Raw genomic sequence first — 24,790 nt, forward strand, 5'->3', positions numbered from 1 at the left:
CACCATTCAGCTCTTTTCTTCCTTTACAACTGACTACAACCACCACGAAGTTCCCTGCTACTGATTTTAAAGGTTGGTAAATGGACAGAAGTTTACATAGCCTGCAATCAGTTTCTTGCTTCTGATTTTGGTGTCCTATAAGAAATCCTTGGCTAATCAAATATAATCATAAATATCATAAAGGTTTACTCCAATGCTTTTCTCTAAGAGTTTTATCATTTGAACTCTGACATTTATGTCTTTGATCCATTGAGACTGTATATGGTGTGAGGTAGGGTCCAACCTATTCTTTCACATGTTAGTATCCAGTTCTAGCACCATTTGTTGAAAAGACTATCTTCCTACATTTTTGATGAGTTAATATTTTTTAAGTTTCACTTTTACCCTGGAGAAGATATCATCAAGCATAGCCCAAGAGCTCTGCAAGGTGGTCTCACGGCAGCAGAGGCTCTCCCTGCAGGAAGCTGATCAGTCAAGGCCTCATACTTCTCAGCCTCAAACATTCTCAACAGCATTTGCCTTTGTTTCCTCCTGGGAAAGGACTGTGTTACTTAAAATAATATTTGACAATCACTGACCACGTCACCCTATAAATGTTATTATTACCCTTTTACAGATGAGGACACTGAGGGGCATAAGTTAAGTAGAATGTTCAAGACCCCAGCCAATGAGTGGAAGAGCCAGGATGCAAATCCTGTCCACACACTGAGACCGAGTCTACACTGAATGTGACTTAATGTAGGGTGTCTACAGAGCTCAAAGTAGAGTTTAGTGAAGCAGCCTAACATATGAGAAGAATATGGCTTTGGAGTCAGGCAGACCTCCCTACAAATTCTTGCTTGACCACTTACACCTGTGTCTTTGGTGGTCTGTGAATCTTTCTGAGCCTCAGTTCTTACCTGTAAAATGAGGATGCGAATACCCATTTTACAAGGCGGTAGACTTGAACCTGATTGGAATAATGAGTGTGAGGCTCCTAAAGCCATGCTGAGAGTCCATGGCAGATGTGCTTCTCAAGCACCAGGGCTGTCACACCCATCATTGGTGTTCATGAGCACAGACAACAGAGACAGCACCCGTGGAGAAATGCAGAACTAGGGAGGGCCAAGGAATTCCTGGAGACTGGAATTCCAAGAAGAACTTGTGAAGCAGTAATTCTTAATTTGACTGCACTTGGCGTCACCCAGGAAGCTCTGTGGCCTGACAAAAGCACCCTAGGCCTGCCCTACATCTACTTTTTCAAAAAACTCTACACACATGGGGAGGAAGAAGAGGAGAGGCAAGTAGAGAGGGAGAGGGAAGCCAGAGAATGGGAGACATACCCTTATCACTGTGTGATCCAGGCAGACCATACACTTACACTGCCTATCGATGGATCCCAGGGGCCTTCTATGTACAAAGCACTGGACTCATACATGACCTTATCCCTCAATAGGCGCAGAAGCATGTGTGCTTAGTACATATTTATAGGTGGGTGGGTGCCAAGTGGATAGATGGGTGATGTGACAAGCCCAAATGAAAACTCACATATGGTCTGAGTACACCCAATGAAGAGGCTCAGTGGGGCCTACCATTAATACACAGCCTCCTGCCAACAACCCTTCCTCTTCACCAGCCCATGAAAGGGGGTTACAGACTGTTCTGACTCTCAAGCTGCCGGCGAGAACATGCAGCATCAGTAACTTCAAAATTCCCTAATAACACTTCAAAAATAAGAGCACCCAGTCCCAGTGGGCAGCTGATCTCAGGTAAAAGACAATCAGATCAAATTCATTCATCCCAAGGTGAGAATGACTGATAGACAAGAGGGGGCAGACTCTCCGAGGAGTTTGCTAGTCTAAGTGCACCTCCTCTCAATGTCATGTGTCAGAGCTATCTGTATCCCTCTCTCACCTCCCACTTCTAACCCTAGGCCAGAGGGTTCTGGCACAAACACACCACTCTCATCCCCACATATCCCAGGCTACCTTTCCAGGCATACTTGGAAACTCTTGGAAAGGAAAACCCTTACAAAGGTGTAAAATTTAGCTTTCAAAAACACAAAAATACCAAAGAAGGCAGGAAGATGGGTGGGTTGGTGAGCTGTCCAGTTCAGACAGCCTAAATCCGCATCTCTTGTGTTGGGTCACATTTCTGCAAGTCCATTTGCAATGGCAATGCCTGTTAATGGCTGAATGCAGCAGACATGTGACCCAGCAGCATCCCATGAGTGCCAGCACTCACTTCCCTCTGCCTCTAAAAGCATCTGCTGGTGCCACCTTAAACACACACACACACACGCACGCACGCGCGCGCGCGCGACAAAGCCCCAGTATGAGCTTGGGGCAGATCAACCTCCATCAAAGTACCCACTCCTGAAATGAATTTCCCATCAGGCCATCATTGAGAAACTCCTACGTGCTTGGCAATGCTGGGCAGACCCCTGTGCAGCTGGTTCAACTTCTGGAACCCACAGGCAAGTTGACATACCATGTTTTAAATAGAAACAGTCTTGCTTCATTTAACCAAGAAAGAAAAGGGAAAATATTTATTATGCAATGCCCAGCATCCATGAACCTTACAGCCACAAACAAGAGTTATTCCTCCATGTGGACAAGCAGCACATCTGTTCCGTATTCTGACATGTTCACAGTCATAAAAATGTCCTCACAGCTGGGTCCTTGGGGAGTGTATGAAGATGTGTTATTTGTTCGTCCCAAGTTCCACAAATACGGGCCCTGAGCTTTATTCCTTGGGTTTTTTATCCTATTTTCACCTGCATTTTTACATGTTCAAGAAATCCTTCATTAAGAGGTCACACATCCATCAAATAATGTAGGCACAGAAATTAGAACTGTAAGATGTAAGTTGTATCGTGCAAGCATCCCATGCTCGTCAGTTTGGCTCCTCGTGTGACAGCACCCCTCGCTGCTGCAACCACCTCAGAGGGCAGAGGGGCGAGAAAGAGGAGCAGCTCCAAAGTTCTAAAAATATATTTTGATCTTAGAACTAAATCCTCCTGCAGATTAAAACTTTTTTCCCCACAAACTGAGGGCTTCAGAGGGGAGGGGGGTGGGGTATTGGGATAGGTCGGTGATGGGTATTAAGGAGGGCACATATTGCATGGAGCACTGGGTGTTATATGCAAACAATGAATCATGGAGCATTGCATCAAAAACTAGGGGTATACTGGATGGTGACTAACATAATAAAAAATTATTACAAAAAAAATTTTTTTCCCTTAAAATATAATTAGACAAAATGGTGGTCTCTGTGGCTCGCGATGGTTTCCAATGACCCACCCAGTACGGTGAGTACCATCGGGCCCACTTCCCAGATGGACAGATGGAGGCTGGAGAAGTCCTTGGAAACAGCTACTAAGTGGCAGTGCCGGGAATTAAACCCAGAACTTCCAACCTTGTGTCCATTTCTCATTCTGCTTGATGGGGCTGATGTTTTATAAGACAGAAATGAACAGTAATGACTTCACAAAAGCCCAGAAATGAAAACCATTAGACACATGATCTAGTTGTCCATTGGTTTTACATCAGTGTCAACATGTCATTGACTTCATAATCCTTCTATAGTCGTGGGTAACTCAAAGGACTCAAAACCATTCTAGACCAAAGCTAGAAGCACACATAGCCATGCCAGGAGGAAAGCAAGCAGGGCAGCCCTCAGATCTAGGAATGGGAAGAACAGCACCCTGAGCACAGGGCACCTCGACTCAGCCCATGGTCGTGCCGGCAGCACCCTGCGAGCCACCGTGGTAGGGGCAGGAGAATCCCAGGAGCAGACTTGGGCCTTAGTATCATCCAGGAACTTGTCAGAAACAATCTCAGGTCCCACCCCAGACCTACCAAATCCGTGTCTCCAGGGGACACACGGGCACACTGAAGATGGACAAATGACCCTTTGGGCATCTGCAGCCTGGGAGGGGGTCAGGCCACATTATATGCAGCTCTCTCTTGTTCCTGTACTGGCCACCATGCCTTGTCCTTCAGGCTTCTAGCTCATGAAATCCCATCAACCCTGTAAGACTGGCATTACAATCCCTGATCTACAGATAAGGGAGTGGAGACCCAGAGAGGTGAAGTGAGGTCACGGAGCAGCAAGAGGCTAGGTCCATACACCCAGCCAGCCCCCAAGGCCCTGCTGCTTCCCTCCCAGGAGGCATGTCATCGATACCTGAAGCAGACCGCACCTCGAATCTGCCCAACCTAGGGCTGGCTCTCCAGAGGCCTTGTCCAGTCAGACCATCCCTGCAGGAGGCAGAGTAACCAAGGAGGTGAGGGAGGCCTAGGCTGGGAGCCAGCACTACCCAAACTTTCAGGAGGCAGCTGGGGGCTAGAAGGGGGGACCCTTAAGTTACTTAACACGGCTAAGCTCAGCTTCTGCCTCTGTATGAAAGGAATAATCAAACCTCTCTGCTAATGAGGCAGAAATGTGATCCCATAAGTGGAGTGCTTAGCACAGGTGGGGCACAGAGCAAGCTGATGGCTTCTAGTTACCCTGAGGGCACCGGAGCATGAGTTAGCACCCTTGACAATCACCTGGGGAAGCTTTTCAAGGTCACCAATGCCCAGGCCCCACCCCCAGAAAGTGGGACCCCACACCGGCCTGCAGTGGGGTCCAGGCACCAGTTCTTTTTAGAAATTGCTCGGATACCCTAATACAATCACTAGTAATTTCTACCTTATATTGAAGCGTCTTTGACAGACACTGGGAAAACTCTAGAATAACTTATAATGTGAATTATGCTAATAAAATCGGTAAGGATTGCACTAACATCTTGTTACAGCTTTTTATTCTTGTTTTTTTTGTTGTTGTTGTTTTTTTTGTTTTAAGATTTGAGAGCGAGAGAGAATGAGCAGGAGAGGGCGAGCAGAGGGAGAGGGAGGGAAGCACACTCCAAGTTGAGAGCAGAGCCTGACACAAGGCCCCATCTCACGACACTGAGCTCAGGACCTGAGCTGAAACCAAGAGTCAGGTGCTTAACTGACTGAGCCACCAAGGCACCTGTTTCTGTGTTTTTAAATCTCCAGTTTTTGCTATGACTAAGTTTGAAAAGTCTTTATTGGGGCTTATCTTTTGTCATAAAGATGACCAGTGAGGTCCCTAAAATACTAACTTCCATGTTCAGAGCACACAGGATTGGTAAAAACGCACTGACACATGAGAGGGCTTCTCACATGTCGATCCTGGTAGGCGGCCCAGAAGGAAGACTTGCTGCCCATCCCGCAGGTAGCTCAGACATGTAGTTTATTAAAAGTACGAAATGAATTATGGGCTTTTTGTGAACTAACCAGGATTCTTCTTTCTACACTGACACCCTTGGGTACATGTCACCTCAAGTGATACCTCACGTTATTCTGCCAGTCTGGTTCCCAAGGGCGGAAAGCCTGTAGAGGACAGAAGACAACACTGGCCAGCCCCCCCCTACCCCCGCAGAGTCCTCTTCCAGCACCCTCCACTTGCCCAGGCCCTCCTCCAGCTCCGGCCTGTCACTGAGCAGTCCATGCAGAGCCAAGGTCCCCGAGCCCTGCACCACCCCGGCCCCTCCCCAACAAAACCATCCTCGCAGATTCTCTCTTCATGGTCATGACTTAGCAAAGTCTAACCAAGGAGAGCTTTCCTACCACCGAGCCAGCTTGAGTTTCTAACTTGCGTCACTGTTGGCCACAGCTTCAGGCCGAGCAGACACGCCTCTCGGCATATGTGAAACAAAAGATGCTATGAGTAAATGTTGGGTTTTCTGCAGCTGATGGAAACTCAGTGTAGTTCTAGTTCAGATACTCTGAAAACTGGAACCTATTTGTTGAGGCCTTAAAAATTCAGAAGGATGAAATCCCACTCGGCACAAAGCCCTCTCCCTTTCGGACACAAAGGACAGGCATGGCTCAAAGAGGCCCCACAATGTCACACCAAAGGAGAAGCACTGACGGTCAGGGAAAGAGGACTGATCTAATATCATTGCATAGTGGACTCCAGTCCCAGCCTTGCCTGTCACTAGTTGTGTGACCTTAGACAAGTCCCTCTCCGGGGGCATTTGCATATATATAGCTAGACATCAACCACGAGGAGCACTCGGGTTCTTCACAGGCTTCAAAGCTAAGGAATCTTCGCTTGGGCCTCTTGGCTGTTATAAAAGAGAGAGAGACACATGCTGGCCTTCTTCAAACCTGGAGTTTTATCAGGTTTTCTGCTTTTAAACACCAAAAGGCAAAGCCCTGCTGGCTCAGTATTTCTATCCCACCTACCCCAAAGGCCACTGCTCCCTGTCATCATCTCCTGTGCTCAGGGCTATGCACAAATCATCACAACTTCAAAAGCACCATGTTTAAAAGATTTCTGCTTTTAAAAACTAATGGATTTTTTTAAATGAATTTTTTAAAACATATGCAAGAAGACTGGAAACAGGTCCACGTAAACACTTCTATATCAGAGTTCATACCAACATTATTCCTAATAACCAAAACCGTGCAAACGACCCAAATATCTATCAGCTGGGGGGTGCATATGCAGAGTATGGTATATCCATACACGAGAATATTAGTCAACCATAAAAATGAATCAAGTACTGGCTGAGCCAAGCTACAACAGACAAAGCTTGAAAATATGCTAAATCAAAACCAGACACAAAGGCCACATGTCACAGGATTCTATTTATATGAGATTTCCAGACGAGGCAAATCCATACAGACAGAAAGTAAGTTCGTGGTTGCCAAGGACCTGGGGAGAAGACTGGGGAGAGCTCTAACGGGCACAATCCAGGTGGTCAAAATATCCTGGAGTTAGCGAGTGGTGATGGTTGCACAACTCTGAATACATTGAGCAACCAGGGAGAATATATTAATGCTTTTTCAAAGGTGGGGAGGAAGTTCTAGGGTATGTGTACTTGATCGCAAAACATCAAATATTGCGTCTGTGTACCTGGCTGTGTGGGATACTCCTAGAAAATTCTTCACAGTTCTGCTGGCAGCATCAGCGAGGTGCGACCCATCCTGCCCCATAGCCTTCAGTCCCTGTGAGACAGGCTGGTCACACTAGGCTACCCCCTGGGAGAGAGGTGAGCCGCCCACGTCTACAGGAGCATCGTCTCCTGGGTGACTAACGTGTTTCTACACATCCATCAGGAAGTTGGCAACACGGGCACTCAGCTTGGTGTGGCCAATTATGGCCATCCCGTGGTGCACTCCGAGCGAGAGGTCCTACGTGGGACGCCTCATCGGTAAAAGCTGAGGGCCTGATAAAGTGCTTCACAGGTTTCTAGCACGTTTACTTCCTTTACCACAGCTGATCCTCACAGACAGAAGCCCAGAGAGCACAGGGTGTTACTGTGCCCATTTCACAGACCAGGAGACCGAGGGTCAGAGAGGTGCAAGGACCCAACCAGGGTCACATTCTAGTAGGAAACGGTGCACAGCATGAAGCTGGGGATCCAGCCTCCCAGGCCAGCACTCTCTAAAAGACACTTGCCTGCCCCTTCTTGCCATGTTCTCGGCAGACGAGAAGGATCAAGCATCACATCCTCCAAAATGCTCCTTCACTGTAACTCGTACTCAGTGGCTCACCCCTGGAATGAAGAGTCATCCCGCTGTCCCCCCAGAGCAAGAGGCCAGCCAAGCTCCTGTCCTCCCATCTGAGACACAGAGGTGGAAGCCTGTGGCTCTCTCTCCTCCTTAAAACTCCTCCCTCAATGTCAAATGCCCCTGCAACCTTTTCTTCTCTGACCATTTACTCTCCTTCTGGGCTACGGCTTCTCCTCTGTCCTATGGAGACAAAGAGAAGGATTCTGCTGCATTCTAACCTGGTCCGGAGACCGCACTTTGAGTAGCAGACCCTGGGGTCTCCACTCAAGAGCTAGGAGGTAGGGGGCAGACAGCAACCAAACAGATTGTTTTCTAATGCCCTCCCATCTACAGGGAGTGGGCAGGAATGCTGTTTCCATCTCTTTGGAGGATTCCACTTTTCTAAAGAACCCAGAGTAGTCAAATTCATTGAGGTAGAAAGTAGAATGGTGAGTGCCAGGCCTGGGGGGGAGGGAGAAACGGGGAGTTGTTGCTTAATGGGTATGGAGTTCCAGGTTTGCAAGATGAGAATAGTTCTGAAGATGGATGATGGTGATGGTACAATGTGAGTCTACTTATACCACCGAACCACACACTCAAAAATGGTAAGACGGTTATCTGTGTGTATTTTGCATTTTTTTAAAAAGTGGTTAAAGGGATAAATGGTCCATAACTTGCTTGCAAGTGTGTGTGGCTTAAAACCAGCTTGCAAACCAGCATGGCTTGGGTTAACGCATTTCCAAATATTGAGATTCTGACCAAGCAAAGGGAACGAGCAGGAAAGACAGGGCACAAGGGACAACAAAAGAGAAATTATGATGAAACAGAGCCAAGGCCTTTAATTTTATTAAAGATCAGTTGTCTACTTAAGAAAAAAATGCCAATTTTTCTATTGAAGATTCTGGGTGTTTCTGACTTGAAGACTTAATTTGAATCGTCACTGAGAGACCTAAACCAACCCTCCCCCACCCCCACGAAAATGGTATCAAGACATTAGTTACACAGCGCAGCTTCCTTGGGGAGAAAAATCCGTATGGGTGTTAGAGTATTCAGAGATTAGTATCTCGCCCACATAAGCAGGATTTGTATATTTAGACTTTCGATAAACAGCAAATAATTTTTAAACACGCAACGACAAGACCTTCGCATTTTAAAAAAGCTAAAATATTTCCCTGCCCCTGAAGATTTTCTAAAAAGGCAATTTACTTCAGCCTGTGTGCTTTTACTGCACTTTCTTTTTGCCAGAGCCATGGCCCCACAGCGCAAGTACGATGAGGTAACGGTTTCAGTGCAAGAGTTGAATAAATGTGTCCATGAAGCACCCGGGGGGCTTCCTTCGGCCCAGCTGGCAGCACTAGCGCCACCTGAACACCTGTCATATTCCAGAACAAATACCCTTTTGACACAATACCCTATGATTTCTCCAGTCAAACAGAGTGAAAGAAGGGACTCAAACACAGAATGGCAGAAATGCAAATTAAAACCTCAGTGTGCTATCGGCTCACACTCCTTAGAATTGCTATGGAAAAAAAAAAAAAAGAAAAGAAAAGACTGAAGAAAATTAAAAGTGTTGATGGAGATGTGGAGAAGCCGGAAGCTCATGCACTGCTGGCGGGAAGGTCCAATGTGCCATTACGATGGACAGCTATTCCTCAAAGAATGAGAAACAGAAGGACTCGAGGATCTAGCAACAACGCTTCTGAGTCTATGTCCACAAAATAACTGAAAGCAAGATCTCAAAGAGATTTATACACCAATATTCACAAGTCACATTCTTCACAATGGCCAACATACACAGAACCGCAAAGGGAACGTGCTTTCTCATCACCCAAGCACCAAAGACCATCTGGGGCTCCACACACTTTACACTAAAGTGAGCCCAATACAGATTTTTCCAGCCTAACATCAGACTCAGCTTCTGCCAAGTTCTTTGACTCTAGTCAGTCAGGGAACTGCAGAAGCTCCCACGAGGCCATCCCAGCCTCAGGAGGAAAGTGGAAAAGTCACCTGGCACTTTTGTCATGATACGTATGTTTTAGTGGCTTATTGGATGTTTACCTATCTAAATAAACAAAAAAAAGCCACGGAATCCTTTAAATCCAGTCATCACAGCATGGATGTACTCAGGGATTGGCATAAGACCACACTGACAAGTCAGTGATTTAGGCATTACTGCTAGAAAGGCAGACGGCAGAGCCGCCCGTCCCTCCCACCAAGAGATTCAGGATTTGCACTGAGATGCCATCAGCAGTCTGAGCTTTGTGCAAAAAGGTCAACCCATAACACTGAATTGTTTTCATTTGCAGAACAGCATAAATTTAATAAGAAAAATATGTTCGAGATTACAATCATATTCAAAACGTCCTTTTAACTTCCTACATGTTTACTCACTTTCTGTAGGTTTGTTCGTGCACCCGGCAGGAAAGGTCCATTTGCCTGAGCTGCCTACCTCAGTATTCACACTCACATTCTTTCTCGTGAGAAGAATCCCAATTTTCCTGAGGGTGGCCCTGAAGCCAACTAAAAGAATTTATTTCCAGGACTCCTTAGCAGCTATCTATAGCTACAGAACTCAAATCTGGCTAATCCGATGCATGCAGAAACTTCCGGAAAGGCCCTTCCTCAGCCCTCCCTCCTCTCTGCTGCCTAAAATACAGAAGGGATGACTCCAGTTCAAGTGGTCATCCTGGACTGTGAGGGGTTGTGCCAGGAATGACAGAGCCAATGAGAAAGAGCAAACTATGTCCCTGATGACCTTGGAACCGCCACACTAGCCCTGGAGAGCATCCCTCCAGACTTCCTGTACACAATAGGGAAGGAACCTTCTATCTTCAAACCATTCACTGTTGTTTTGAGGGCTGCACTATAGAAAGGTAAACTGAATTTTAAGTAAACAATGTTAAGGACATTCTATCTTTAAAAAAGCAACCAGACAAAACAAAAACCCCAATAACATCTTTTCCAATAAAATGATACATGTCAAATACAGGAGGCTAAGGAAAAAAACCCAAAACACTACAATTTAAGTGGTAAGGACAACCACCAGTAACCTTAAGACATGTATGGTATTGTCATCTGCTTAGCAGAAAACAGAGGAAACAATGAGACATCTGACAGACATGAGAACAGGAGAACCCAAAATAGCTAATAGGTATTCACTGGAAAGTATGGTAGGCCAATTTGAGAACAGCAGCAGAAACTGAGATGGGTATTGACCAATCCACTACCAGGCAAGTCAGTGAGCCCATGGTTGGGACTGAATGATCTGGAGCAGTCTAGCCCTGTGAACTCTTAAAACTGGCTGCCAGGGCCCCCTTCCAGGATAGGAGAAATGCTGGGAGCGGCATCAAAACTGAGCAAGATAGGAACAATACGGAGGAAAGAGATGATCCAGTTAAAAATAGACAGGAACAGAGCCCAGAAGTCTAAGAATGCAACCAGCCAAGTCTCTGAACACTATACTGAAATAGATATGGAAGCTCTATGGCTTAGGAAAACAACACTGAACCAAGCCACCTTCTCAAAGTTCAGGAAAACTAATTTCATATAAAAATGAGCAACATAAAGTATAAAAGCCAAATTGCATGCAGAGTTACTACAGGGAAAAAGTGATTAAGGAGCTGAATGACAGCTTATAGGCAATGAAAGCCTGCCAGAAAGGCACACCTAAAGAACAAAGCCATAACCTCCTTGTTAAAAAGTGAGAAAAGATAGAGAATTAATATAAAAAACAACATAAATCAGAATTAGGAAAACTTAGAAATGAAATGACAGAACTTGGGTATTTGAAATTAAAAAAAAAAAAATCACTTCAGAAATATTAAACTAGAAGAAACTCCAGAGTAAATGAACACAACAGATAATGCTTTAAAACATGTGTACATTTAAATGAGGACTTTGTTAATTCAAAAATAAGAAAATGATTTGAAACAAAGTGAATTACCAAAGGTCGACAAAGAAGATCTAACATACAGAAAACTGGAGTCCCTGAAGCCAACCAGCAAAGCAAGAGAACCAATACTAAAACCTAGAAAACAAGAAAACTTTCCTAAAATTAATAAATACATTTATTTGACAGTACATACTAGCACACTAGGCACCTGTGGGAAGAACCCACGCCAAGACACAGTCTGATGACTGAGTGTTACAGAAGAAGAATTGGGGGGCGGGGGTTATCTAACCAAAAACAGGTGACTTATGAAGGAAAGGAGAGTAGATGATCACCAGACCTTTTTTTTTTTTTTTTTTTTTTTTTTTTTTTTTTGAGAGAGAGAGATTGAGCTTGAGCAGGAGGAGAGGGAGAGGGACAAGCAGACTCCGTGCCAAGCAGGGAGCCCGATGCAGGGCTCATGACCTGGGTCTAAGTCAGACACTTAACTGACTAAGCCACCCAAGTGCCCCCACCAGACTTGTTTTAAAGCACTATTTTATATAGAATGAAAATAGAGTAACAAGAAAATGTCAGCCAAGCATATTACACAGAGCAAAAACACTTAAGTATCAAGTGTATCAGCAAACTTACCAATGTGCAAAACCCCAAAGCCCTTCCTGAATAATCTACTAGAATAAGGATGCTCAAATTGTAATCGGACTCTTTACACTCTTCAAATTATTGAGGAGCCCAAAGAGCTTTGTGTATGTGGGTGAAATCCACATAGCTTACCTTTTAGAAATCAAAACAAGTTTTTAAATGTTTTATAATCAAAAAAATAACAGACCCGTTTTATGCTATCATAAATAACATTTTAGGAAAAGTAACTGTTTTCCCAACCAAAAATAATTAGTGAGAAGAGTAGCATCGCTGTTACTTTTGTAAATCTCTTTCTCTCTTAATACATGACAGCCTGACTCACTTACCTGTTTATGCAATTTGTTGTGAGATCATAAGTCACATAGCAGCTTCTGGAAAACTCCACTGTATGCTCATGACACAATGAGGTGGGGGGAGGAAACTAACACTTTAGAATTATTACAAAAACAGGTTTGTTGTGTTGTAAGATTTCATTTGAGAAAGAGAGCGAGCACGAGCAGGGAGGGGGGAAAAGGGAGAGGGAAAAACAGACTCCCCATTGACGTGGGGCTCGATCCCAGGACCCTGAGATCATGACCTGAATCGAAAGCAGGCGCTTAACAGACTAAGCCACCCAGGTGCCCCTGAAAACAGTTTTGACCTCAAGGACTCCCTAATCAGGGAATGAGCTTTGGACACATCAAAGGACTAAGAAGGTGTCCGCATAAGGGTTGGTGGTGAATGTTAAGCATGAAGGTGCCTGTGCACCTAAGAGTAAACGGGCTCGAATGAAGAGGACAGTTCGAAACGGCTCTGCATTTTGATAGCGTAGATTCAGAACTACACAAGTGAGCAAAGTAAAAAGCAGAGGGAAAAAAAAAAGAAATTTAACTCTTCTAGGTAATTATATTGCCAGTGGTAGTAGTGTTGTTATTCTGGTACCTCTGTGAGTATGGGCTGACTCTAGGCTATTCTGATTCTATCCCCCCCGCTCTGTGTGCAGCATCACAAGCAACCCTGAACTCATAGCCCCCCTCTCCCCTTCCACATGCCTCCAGGAGCATCCTTCTCGGCAAGGTATCTCGTCCTTATTCTCAACTCAGCCTGCCCCAAACTGAATGCACGACCATCTCCCGAAGTCAGCTGCTCCTCCCAGGCCTGCCAGGCTCCACCGGGCCCCAGCTGAGCTTCAGAAAGGGGTTTGGCAAAAACAGAAATGACCCCACTAAGACCAATGAGGCAAGATTTTTAATTGTGCCTCCATTTTTCCAAAAAAACTCAATAAAAGAAATGTACATTTTAACAAGGTTTGGGTGGTGGTGGTGTTTTTTTTTTAATTTGCAGCTAAAAACATTCTGTGCTTTTGTATAACAATCTAAATCAGAGCCAAAACACTGGTTTCTTCCTCTAGACCATCTCAAAGGGATACCCCAAATCAAGAGCAGCATCTAGGTTCTAACACAGTGGTTGCCCTTTGCAACTGAACTAGCAGCAAGTTTAGTGCTAACGTTGAATGACCAGCTGCAGTAGCAAGTTCATCCCAGAGGCCTGGTATCTGCTTCTTTGTTCGTTCTGATTTGTTATGATCCATAAGTAATGTGCTATTTTGTGTTGTTTTGGTTTTTTAAAAAGATTTTATTTATTTGACAGAAAGAGCACGCAAGCCCAAGCAGGGGGAGTGACAGATGCAGAGGGAGAAGCAGACTCCCCGCTGAGCGGGGAGCCCAATGCGGGACTCGATCCCAGGACCCTGGGATCATGACCTGAGCTGAAGGCAGACGCTTCACTGACGGAGCCACCCAGGTGCCTCTACACTATTGTGCATTGTTTTAATACTGTACATCACTTCTAATCATTTTGGGGAGCAGGAAAAGTGTAACCATCCTTAGTTAATCATGGAACCCGGTCAACCACTGCATCCCGCAACCACGCTTCTCAGTTATAACCCTGGAGTCCCTCCTTACCACCAAGACCCCCTGAAGTATTCTGGTAGTGGGCAGCAACACCAGCCTCCTCTCCACCCTGACCTTTTGGCTTCTCCCCATGCAATTCATTCTATATACCATTTCCAGAATATTCTTCCTTATAGCCTATTTCCATCTTACCCCCTACCCCGTTCAAAATCTTATTTCGATGATTCCCTGATTTTCTTTTTAGTAAATAAAGTAAAAATGGCATTTTGTATTTAAAGACTGTCTACACAAAGACCTTAATAATCTTTATTTGGGCAACCCAATATTTAAATTGATATTATCTTGTTTGACCCTAACAATGAAATTATGAAACAGACTGTATCTTTCCCCAGTAGACAAGCCAGAAAACCAAGGCATTTCTCACCTCCCCACACCGCGTGCCCACCTCCCCCCACCCCCACAGCCGCCCTGCACACCCGTGTTGTTTCCTGCTTCGATCTTCTATCCAAGTAGAGTAGATTCTCTCTGCTGCCACATTCATTCTGCTCCTGCCTGTGCCCACTCAGGTGTCTTTCCTCCAGGCACCTCTTCAGCCCCCCTCTACGTTACCTGTATAAATCCTTCCAGACTTTCATCAAACCACTCACCACCTCCCAAGACCTCCCCTGAGACAGTTCAACTGTAGACCCCACGCCTGTGAGTCTACGTGGCTTAACTCTGCCCTCACAGAGCATATCCGCAGAACTCCAACTTTTGTGAAGGTTGGGGCCATATTATCAACGCAGTTAGGAGTTAGGAATAGACCAAGTTAGCACAATTTAAGAAGCAGCAGCCAGTTCTGCCCTCCAAGGAATATCTGGCAAAGTCCAGAGGTGTTTTTCACTGTCACAACTAGGGATGTTGCTACTGGCGTCTAGTAGGCGGAGGCCAGGGATGCTGGAAAACATCCCACACTGCACAGGGCGACCCACAACAATGAAGTATCCTGCCCGAAATGTCAACCCTGCCGACGTGAGGAAATCCGGCTCTAGCAGAGGTAAGAGAAAGTGCCCAGGAGACCCAGGCCCTCTAAAAGTGAAGGCAACATCATGACATGAGATCCAGAGCCATCAGAAATGCTTTCAACATTACATTTCGTTCCTGAATTCTAAAATTAAGCAGCTCAGCCTCCGGCCGTGCAGCCGTCCCCGAAGCATGTGGTGGGCAGGGCAGACGCTCCAGAATGACCACATCACCAACGACTGGGGCTGGCGGCCGCACGGCTGCCTACTAATTTTAATCTCTCTTTCCCAAAGGTCAGGAATATTTTCAGACCTCTTAGCACATGCATATTGTGGACAGACTTGATATATGTCGCTTCCAGTTGGCAAAGCGTTCCATTCGCCAGCACCCCGAGCTGAGTTACAGGCTTAACTTTGTCCCTGTCACTTTCCAAGGGACTTTCCCGTCCATTATCCTAATTGGCAAATGATATGTAAGTACCAGAAGGCTAAGTGTCCCCAATTATATTCATAATGAAAGCTTAATCTCCAAAAGAAAACAGTAATTCATTAAAACCGCCCTTCCCATGTGCCATTACAGGAGCCAAAAGTAAAAGAACGTGCTCCATGGTGAGGGACAAATTAGCCGCCTGAGCACGGAATGCAGACGAGGCCAGAGGGGAAGCAAGAGCTGCGTCCTCCTTGGCTCCCGTCGAGCTCTGTCCTTGCTGCACGCAGCCCTGCCGCCTCCCTAGGGCAGGGGTGGAGGACGACACAGAGGATGGGGGTCAGGGCTGGCAACAGTGGGAAGCAGTCCTTTCTCAGGGCCCTGCTCAGGGCACCTTTTTAGCAGACACTTCGGCCTTGGCCTCTATATCTTATCAGCACTACAGGGAAGGTTTCAAGGGGGGTGGGGGGGGGAGGAAGACAACTCTCTGGCCTGATATTTCAGCTTGACTCTCCATAATCCCAAACTTTTCTGCCCTTCCTCTTCCTATAGGTCTGTGAAGGCCCACCATATGCTGCACAATGTGCTGGGGAAGCCCATCGTATCTGCTGCACCCAGCTTACAGAGGGCTGACTGTGTGCCCCGGGGGGGGGGGGCGGTCTCACTACCTGATGTGGACTAACTCATTTAACCACCAACAACCATATGATTGTGTCATTTTACAGGTGAGAAAAGACAGGCAAGAGAAGTCACTTGCTGAAGTCGCACAGCCCTTTAGTGGTCAAGCCAAGGTGTGAACCCAGAGGACCAGCCCCAACGTCTGCCCTCCTAAACAGGGACCAGCAGCGCCACAGAACAGCCAGCACTCCTCACGTGTGGGGGTGGGGGCTGTGAAAAGCACTCCATATGTCCCATCTCACCCGTGGGGGACGCAGAAGGCCACCCATCATTTTCCTTGTGGTGTGGCGGGGTATGTGAGCCAAGCCCAAATGTCTCACTAGGAGTCAAAAAGTGGAGGGCACAGAGTCATGGGGCTCTGTGGCCTGTGTGACAGGTCCCCAGCAGCCCTGCAGAGCCAAAGCTGGAGGGGCAGGACAGAAGGCATCTTACCCAGATCCCCAACCACCCCATGACATGCACAGAATGATGACCACCGCTTTACGAGAAAGTCACCTGCTCAAGGTCACCTGCTGCTCAGTGGTAGAGCCAAGGCTCCACTACCCCGGCATGTCTCAGGACTTCCTAGGCCCAGGACATGCCCCTGGGGTTGGAGGCCTTGAACTTGCCAGAGCTCCAATTCCCTGAATGTGCCATTTCCACAGTATCCCCTGTAGAACCCACTACTGTTGTGAAGAAGCTTCCCTGGGCAAGAGCGGCCAACGTGGATGATGGATGGATCCCCATCTGGGCTCCCAAGCACCCAAGAGCACCCCTTCAGATGCAGGGACCCTGGTGCTTGTATGGGACGAGGGCCAACCCCTGGCAAAATGACCTCTCCACCTGTTGCATGAGCCCTCTCCCTCAAAAGCAGGTACTCACATGCCAAGTGCCTCTAAGGTCCTCCAAACCCAGGCCATGGAAAGGCTCGGCATACGTCAGGCCTCCATCCAAAGCATCCCCTCCCAGGAGCACTGGCATCTGCACATGAAACTCAGCCTTCTGCTCACGGGAAGATGCTCCAGCATCAGAAACAGAACCCTGACTAATGACTACAACTCAAGTTCTTGGGCTCTTTGCCCTCCAATTCCTGATCTCCCAGTGCACACAACCGTCACTCCTTGGTCAGTACTCAGGGCCCCTTTCACAGGCAGGAGGAAAGAAAGCTAAAGCAGTGTCACTTCCCACCCAGAGGTGGCCTCCTGATCATTCACGGGTGACGGGGTATCGATCAATGTGGTCCTGTCCTTATTTCCCAAATTTTGCAATCCCTGCTTCCATCAATTCTGTTCCAGATTACTCCAGGTCTCAGAGCTTGACAGCCGAGCTTCCCGCTTTCCCCTCCGAATGCTGAGCGGAGAATCACGCCAGGCCTAACGGAACCACCACCATCACTGAATGTGTCCTGTTACATCAGTTGCTCACAAAGGGACTTTCTACAGCAAGTCTGCCACACACGCACTCATCTCAAAACCATGTCTGGGTCACGCCTTGATATGCCCAGCCGGAAGTTAGAACATGAGGTCCTAAATCTCTCGTTAAAGAAGTGTTGGCCAAAAATTTCTAAGAAGAAAATGTGCTCCCAGAAAAAAAAATCAACACAGGCTGAACTGGGGACAATGAACATCACGCAGGTCAGAACCAGACCCCAGCCTGGAACAGGCACCATCGCTTCTAGAACAGCAAGCACCAAGAGAGCATCTGGCTGCACACCCCCAACAGAGTCACAGTTTATTTTAGACTCACTCCCTCTCTTTAACCTCAAATACTCTAGCCTTAAAAAGCAGAAAGCTCGGGGCACCTCCAGTTTTAATTTAGCCTGGCGCAGCCACGCTGCTGCAAGCTGGAAACACTGCAGAGGCAAGAAAGGCAGAGGCAGCTGTCTGTCTGCTCTGCTCCGGACACATCACCCCTTCCTGCTGAGCACACAGCTCATCTCTAAGCTGCTTGGCAACGGCGCTCTATGCCTGTGGGAGAAGGGGTCGAGCTAAAGTACCCACAACCCCAACTGCTGAGCCTCACATACAGAGAATTGCTGTGTGGGGCTCCGGGGGTCCACAGATCACGCTGCAGTCTCTCCCTCCTGAGTTCAGAGGCACACCGGCCACACTGATGCCTTCCCTTCGATGCCACCCAGGAGAGAACTGGCCTCCCACCCATGGCCAGACAGGCTTCCTCGTAGTTCAGGGAATGACCCCAGGCCCGCTATGGGGACAGGCTGCTCGCCCATGGCCAAGCAAAGATCTTGAAGATCCTCACAAGAGGACACTCCAAGGAAAGGGAGAGGCTGGGCCTCACTGGATGACTGCCCTCGCCCAGGCCCACCCATCTTTCCCTGGCAGGAGTGAGGGCAGCCTCAGTGCCCCGAGGAGCCGGTAGAATTCCCAGCTCCCACTGCACATGGGAAAAGCAGGGTTCAAAGATTCCCCTAAGATGTACCCGTATTGGAGGAAAATAAAAATCCATACCCCATCATCCTAGGGCCAACATGTACAGGGAGCTAGGATTTAAAAAAAAAAAAAAAAATCACTGCTCCAGGAAAGGACAATAACCAGTAACCGTGTACATTCATTAGGAAACAAGGAGAGGAGTTCTTCAATTCTTGAGTCTGGGACTGTTACACTCCTCAAGGAGTAAGGAAAGAGAAACAGCAATGCACCTTGCGGCTTCAGGCGGGAATGAAGGGCTGCCTGTTCCCTTCGGACATCCTGGGCCTTTTCGGGGGGCTGAGCTCTGGTCCCCAAAACACATTTTGTCCACTTCGTTTCTATCTAACAACGGACCTGGGAGGCACATGGGGGTTTGTTTTATCTCTGCTTAGCTTGACACATCTAGTTTAACCGTCTTATCAGTCAGATTCTGTACACAGGATCAGGAGAAATGAAGAGTATAATTAGAATTTTATGAGCAAACTTCCTTGGAGAACAATAAAGGTAAGATTCAAGAGAAAGCTCAGTGTAACCATACTATCAAAGAGACCAAAAAAATGTATTTTCAACGTGTATGGGAAATTCTCCTACTTTGAATTGAATTCCATCCCCAAGATCAGGTGGGGAAACAGAGGCTCAGGGCAGTTCTATGATTGGCTCCTAGAAATCCAACTCCTTCTTAGAGGCCTCTTTACCCTTCCACCCTGAGAGAGAAGAAGGTCCTCCATCCCGGCCTTAAGGATCACAGGACACAGATCACCCAACTGGAGGAGAGACGAACGGTCAGTGTCCCAATGCTAAAGACACTGGGGCACCAGGGGCTGGGGAGCCAGAGTCCTTCCGACGGGGGTGAGGAACAGGAGATGGATGTGGGACCAAGTTCAGTATCCAGTGGACCCAGCACAGATCTCGACGGCAGCTCCTGAACTCCAGGAGAGCTGGAGCCTGCAAGTCCACAGCTTCTAGTTAGAATCAGGAGTGCGGATGGAAAAGCCTCATGCCTATTTCCTTTCTAGCACTTAACACGGTGGTGGCACCCAGGAGGCATTTAATAAGTGTTGAAGAGCTCTTTCCCAAGTCAGGTGGAGAGCTAACCAGGTCCAACATTACAGTCGCATAAAGGACAGTGATGTTTTCCAACCCCCCACCAGACGCTGCTGACTCTCGGCGGCAGCAGCCACGAAGCCCATGTTCATGAGAATCGCACAGGGCAACCAGATGGCAGGTCCTTGACCTAAGACAGCGCATGGCTCATCAGTGCCTTCAGCGGTTCCGAAGGGAAGCGTGAGGGTCTCCGTTCCTGGGGAAGCTGGTGCCATGCCCCGGGCCTAGCCGCCTGACTATGCCGGTTCCAGAATTCGGATCCCGCCTATCACTGCTCTTCCCTCACCCACCTTCTCCCCTCAACTAGGACACCCCTGAAGAGGAACCAGCACCCTCCACTACAGGCGGGGCGCCCACACCTCAGCAGGACTGCGCCAGAGCATCTGCTTTTTATTTTTTTTATTTATCTTGCCTCCTCAGTCATTTGTTTAAGTAAAACGAAAACATGCCAAAGGAGGGTTCTATAAAATACATGTATATATGCTGGTATGTGTTAAATATTTATCCTTGGATCCTAGGGACAACCTCATTTGGAGTCCTCACAAGTCCTCCCCACAAGGCCCAAGTCTGCGGTAGCCGGCCCGGCCGTGAGTGGGGTGGACTCTGCAGGCTGTGTTCCCTAAACCCCCGAGCCAGCAGCCACAGCCTGGCACTCCCTAAGAGCCCTGACGAAGGCCAGGCCTGCAGTCAATCCCAGAAAGGACTGCACTCCAAACCTTGGAGGACAGCCAAGGAAAGGCAGGGCTGCGACTATACCCAAGACCGAGCTGCCCTCTGACGATCACCATCCCGATACCTGCCGTGAACACATCCGCCCGCCACCACCCCGGAGAAGCCTGGCCTCAGCCGTTCCAGGCAGTCTGTGAGGCCATCCCAACAGACATTCCTCACTTCTAGAATCTACCGTTTTCCATTAAAAAAGAAAAAAAAATGAAAAGGAAAGAAAGAAAGAGGAAGAGGAAAAAAATCCACAGCATGAATCTCATCAGTGACTCACATGGGCCTTGGCAATTCCCAGGGAGGACAGCTCTGTGGAGCTCCTTTTTAAGTCCCTAATGGGCTGGGAATTGGTTTTACAGCTTTCTGATGAAGTGTGAAGTGCTCCGTGGCACCCTGCTTTGCTTCCTGGTGGCTTCCGAGGGCCCTCCCGGTGAAGGGAAGAAGCGCCTGGTCAGCCCATCCCCACCCTCAGCAACCCCAGCCCTCAAGGTGCAGAACGGGAGGCCGAAGAGACACCGACACATGACATGGTGGGAGCTTTTTAAGGTACCCTGGGCCAAACAAGGCCTAAAAAAAATCCTCCGGATACAAAGCCAGCTGACAATTGCTGTGATAGGCTATTTATGTGTCCCAGTTTACCATCACTAGAGTAGCTGTAGACAAAACATACAGATTCTTTTTTTTTTTTTTTGGTGCAATTTGAACAGCTTATCTGACCGTTCTGTAAATATCAACCCATACAGAATATTTTGACTAGTTTTATAGTGCTTAGAACATCATTTTTCCACTTTAAAACTACACAATGTAACTAGCACTTGGTGTGACATTATGGTGTTTTCACTCCTTTCATGTACCCAACTGTCTCGTGTAGTGCCTGAGCAAGTTCTCGGCGTCACCCTCCATGTCGGCGGTCCCTTCAGGAGGACACTGCTGGGGAACACAGAAGGGGAGCATCAAACTGCCTTCACACTCACAAAACCCACTTAATTTCAGTCAAAATTAGAGTTTTTCAGCACACACGCTGATTACTTGATGCTTGCCAACACTGGAGTATTCTAAAATGCATCAAAACCAGGGTAACTGAAGAGAAGATCACCACAAAAAGACCCCAATGCCACCAGTTACACAGGAATCACGGACTCGGGGTGGCCAACTCCATTCTATCGCATCAAGTAAAATGTTAATAGAACCCTACCGACCTGCAGTTTCCAATCTGTCCACCGAGCAGAAACGGGGAGCAGCTGAATCATACCGTAAACACACCGGTTGAGCATTATATGGGTTTTACATGTCTTACCCTAATACAATTCGGATATCCAGTTCTGGATAAGGAAGGCCCTTCAAGCATGGGAGGCAAGCCTTGCATTTCATCCACATCAGTTTTCTTCTTAATTTTTTATTATGTTATGTTAGTCACCATACAAGTCAGTTGTGTCTCTAAACACATCAGACACTCTTCAAGTACTTTGAGAACCAGTGGCTGATCCCATTTCAACTTCGATCTGACAATTTGTAAAGCAACGAAACACAAAGCTGTGATGAGGAAGATGATGCGTTTACCACCATTGGCTCGAGGTAGCGCACGCCGGGCAGTGCTCGCCTGTACACACACTGTCTCCATAAATGCTCACAGCACTGCCAGGAGGGAGGCACCAGGGCCCCCCTGTCCTCACCATTACAAATTCGCAGACAGACCTCACAAGGTTGAAGGCAGGGGAGGTAGCGATGGAGGCCCCAGGCCCCAGTCACATGGCTCTGGCATACATGCGGGCCACCCAGGCCACAAGCCGTGTCAGGCCCTGCATTCCGGATCCACACAGCACCCCCACAGAACCCAGAGCTCTCCTGGAAACGCTTTAAAATGGCATTCCACCCACGTCCACAGATTTGTTACTATTTACTTTCACATTCTACTTACTGCCTTTTATTCTCCTTCCTAAGAAAATACCAAATTCATTTCTCAAGTAAATAAATTAAACATGCATCAGTACCATGAACCTTTTAGCAGATCTTTTGGGTTCCTGGACCAAATTGCAACATCTGTGTGGGTAGGCTTTCCCACACCACCAAGCATTAGACACCAACTGGGTGCCCTACAATTCAACTCAATTCTGACACTCCCTGTAGATAACATCACATGCCGCAGGTTAAGCGCTCAGTCTTCCAAGACTGCCCACCACCTTCAGATGCCAATCACAAATCCAGGTTGTCACCCGTGCTTCTGATCTACCAGCTTTTGATCAGAGGTTCCAATGAATCCCTCCTTGGGTTTGATTAATTTGATAGAGCACCCCACAGAACTCAAACATTCTACTAGCAAACTACTAGTTTATTATAAAAGGATGTAACTTAAATGGAAATGATGCATAGGGCAAGAGAAAAAGGGGTATGGCCCTTCCGTGTTCTCTCCCCGAATCTTCCTGTGTTCACCAACCAGGAAGTTCTCTGAACCCTATTTTCTTGGGTTTTTAAGGAGGCTTCATTTTTGGTATGATTGAATCACTTGCCAATGGCTAAGAGGTCAGGGATAGGACTGAAAGTTCTAACTCTCCAATCACATGGCTGGTTCTAACCCACCACCATCCTTAAGGTGGGGACCAAGTCACCTCATTAACCTAACAAAAGGCGCCTTTGTTGCTCTTATCACTTAAGGAATTTCAAGTGTTTTAGGACCTCTGTGCCAAAAACAGGATGAAGGTCAAATATTTATCATAAATCACCAGCACGGTGGCTTTCCTCAATCAAATACTTTAGGGTCTGCTTCTGTGGGCTGGACACAAAACAGTCCACCTTCAAATGCTCAAGAACTAACTGCTACCTGGAACAAAACCCCTACCTCCTAGATCTTCCCAGATAAGGACCAGACCTCCAAAGCGACAGCAGGAGGACTCACAGCCTCCAGCCTCAAACCCCTGTGTTCCTTTCGGACAGCTCCTAAAGCCAGAGCTGACAGCATGTAGTTCTGATCAGTCAAGGGCCTTCGTTTCCAGGTCTTCCCCACTTGAAGCCCAAAATGAGAAGCCATGTCCAGCCAGGCAGGATGGAAGCCTGGAAGGATGTGGAAGCTCTAGCTCCTTCTACAGCAGTCAGCACCCCGGCTTGGAAAAAAAGAGATTTCAACTGCATAACTAAACACAGTCAGCTCTTGAAGGGTGAAATCCATTTTTCTCAGCTGATTAACTTTCCCCTAGGGCCATCTGTGAACCACACCAGAACTCCAAAACCATCCTTTGAAGGATGGTGAAACCTCACTTCGGGAAGATGTTTTGAAAGATTTAGAGATTTGGGCAGAACTTCAGACTTTTTGGACCTGAAGGGTCGCACTGGGCTCTACAATCACATATCTAGAAAAGGGCTAAAGACCATATAAATGCCCTAAAGGGCTAAAGACCATATAAATGCCCTAAAGAGCAGAGGAACAGGCCAGCACAAAGAGCACTAGTTGGAGAATTGAGAAATTCAAGCTTTACTCTCTCAGCCCCTCCCATGGCTAATGAGAGTCCGTGAAACCAAGGGTGGAAAGGACCCAACTGCAAAGGTGCCGCTCCCTGAACATGATTCACATTACTTTGGTTTTTTTAAATGCCCAACGTAGGGGGCACTTGGGTGGCTCCGTCATTTGAGCATCTGACTCTTGGTTTTGGCTCAGGTCATGATCTCAGTTGTGGAATAGAGCCCCACATCGCGCTCTGCACTCAGCTCAGAGTCTGCTTCAGATATTCACACTCTCTCACTCTCAAATAAAATCTTTAACAAATTAAAAATTAAAATGGCCAAGGTAAATAGTCTACAATTTAGAATTCTTCTCAAACTGTCTTCATGGCATTTTACAACTTGAAATACTTGCAGATACATTATCTAATTTTTAGAGTGGTAGTAAGCTAACCATTGAATCTAAAGTAGAATCTTTTTAAAAGGCTAAGAAATTATTGAAATATCAACTACATGCCAAATGCTAGACCTGTCGCACAAAGATTTCCCTAAATCCCTGAAAATGCACTCTGCTTCTGCCCACACCATCACAGTCCAGTTACTAGGATAGAAATAAACCACATTACCTTTCAGTACAATTACCAATGTTTTCATTTTGTTTCTTTTTTTTTTATTTTATTTGAGACAGAGAGCACACAAGAGTGGGGGGAGGGATAGATGGGAGGAATTGTGGAAGGAGCCGAGATGCCCTTCAACAGATGACTGGATTAAGAAGATGTGGTCCATATATACTCAGCCATCAGAAAGAACGATTACCCAACATTTGCAGCAACATGGACAGGACTGGAGGAGATTATGCTAAGTGAAATAAGTCAAGCAGAGAACGACAATTATCATATGGTTTCACTCATTTATGGAACATAAGAAATAGCAGGAAGATCAGTAGGAGAAGGAAGGGAAAAATGAAGGGGGGATAAACAGAAGGGGGAATGGACCATGAGAGACAATGGACTCTGGGAAACAAACTGAGGGCTTCAGAGGGGAGGT

At 47.0% G+C, this 24,790-nt stretch overlaps 1 protein-coding gene across 22 annotated transcripts in view; it reads right to left on the minus strand.

Moving 5' to 3' along the window:
- Nucleotides 1–24,790, minus strand: part of FHOD3 (formin homology 2 domain containing 3) — a 450,733-nt gene that overhangs the window by 348,723 nt on the left and 77,220 nt on the right. The window contains exon 1 of one of the 22 annotated variants that reach the window (XM_045777871.2): nucleotides 9,942–11,406. The exons of the other annotated variants lie outside the window; for them this stretch is intronic. The gene's annotated coding sequence lies outside the window, so the exon portion shown is untranslated. Of the gene's footprint in view, nucleotides 1–9,941; nucleotides 11,407–24,790 lie in introns of those variants that run through there. 22 annotated transcript variants of the gene reach the window in all.

Source organism: Ursus americanus, chromosome 19, assembly GCF_024610735.1.
Source record: "Ursus americanus isolate L20-20 chromosome 19, mUrsAme1.1.p, whole genome shotgun sequence".
In the NCBI taxonomy this organism is placed as follows: Eukaryota; Metazoa; Chordata; class Mammalia; order Carnivora; family Ursidae; genus Ursus; species Ursus americanus.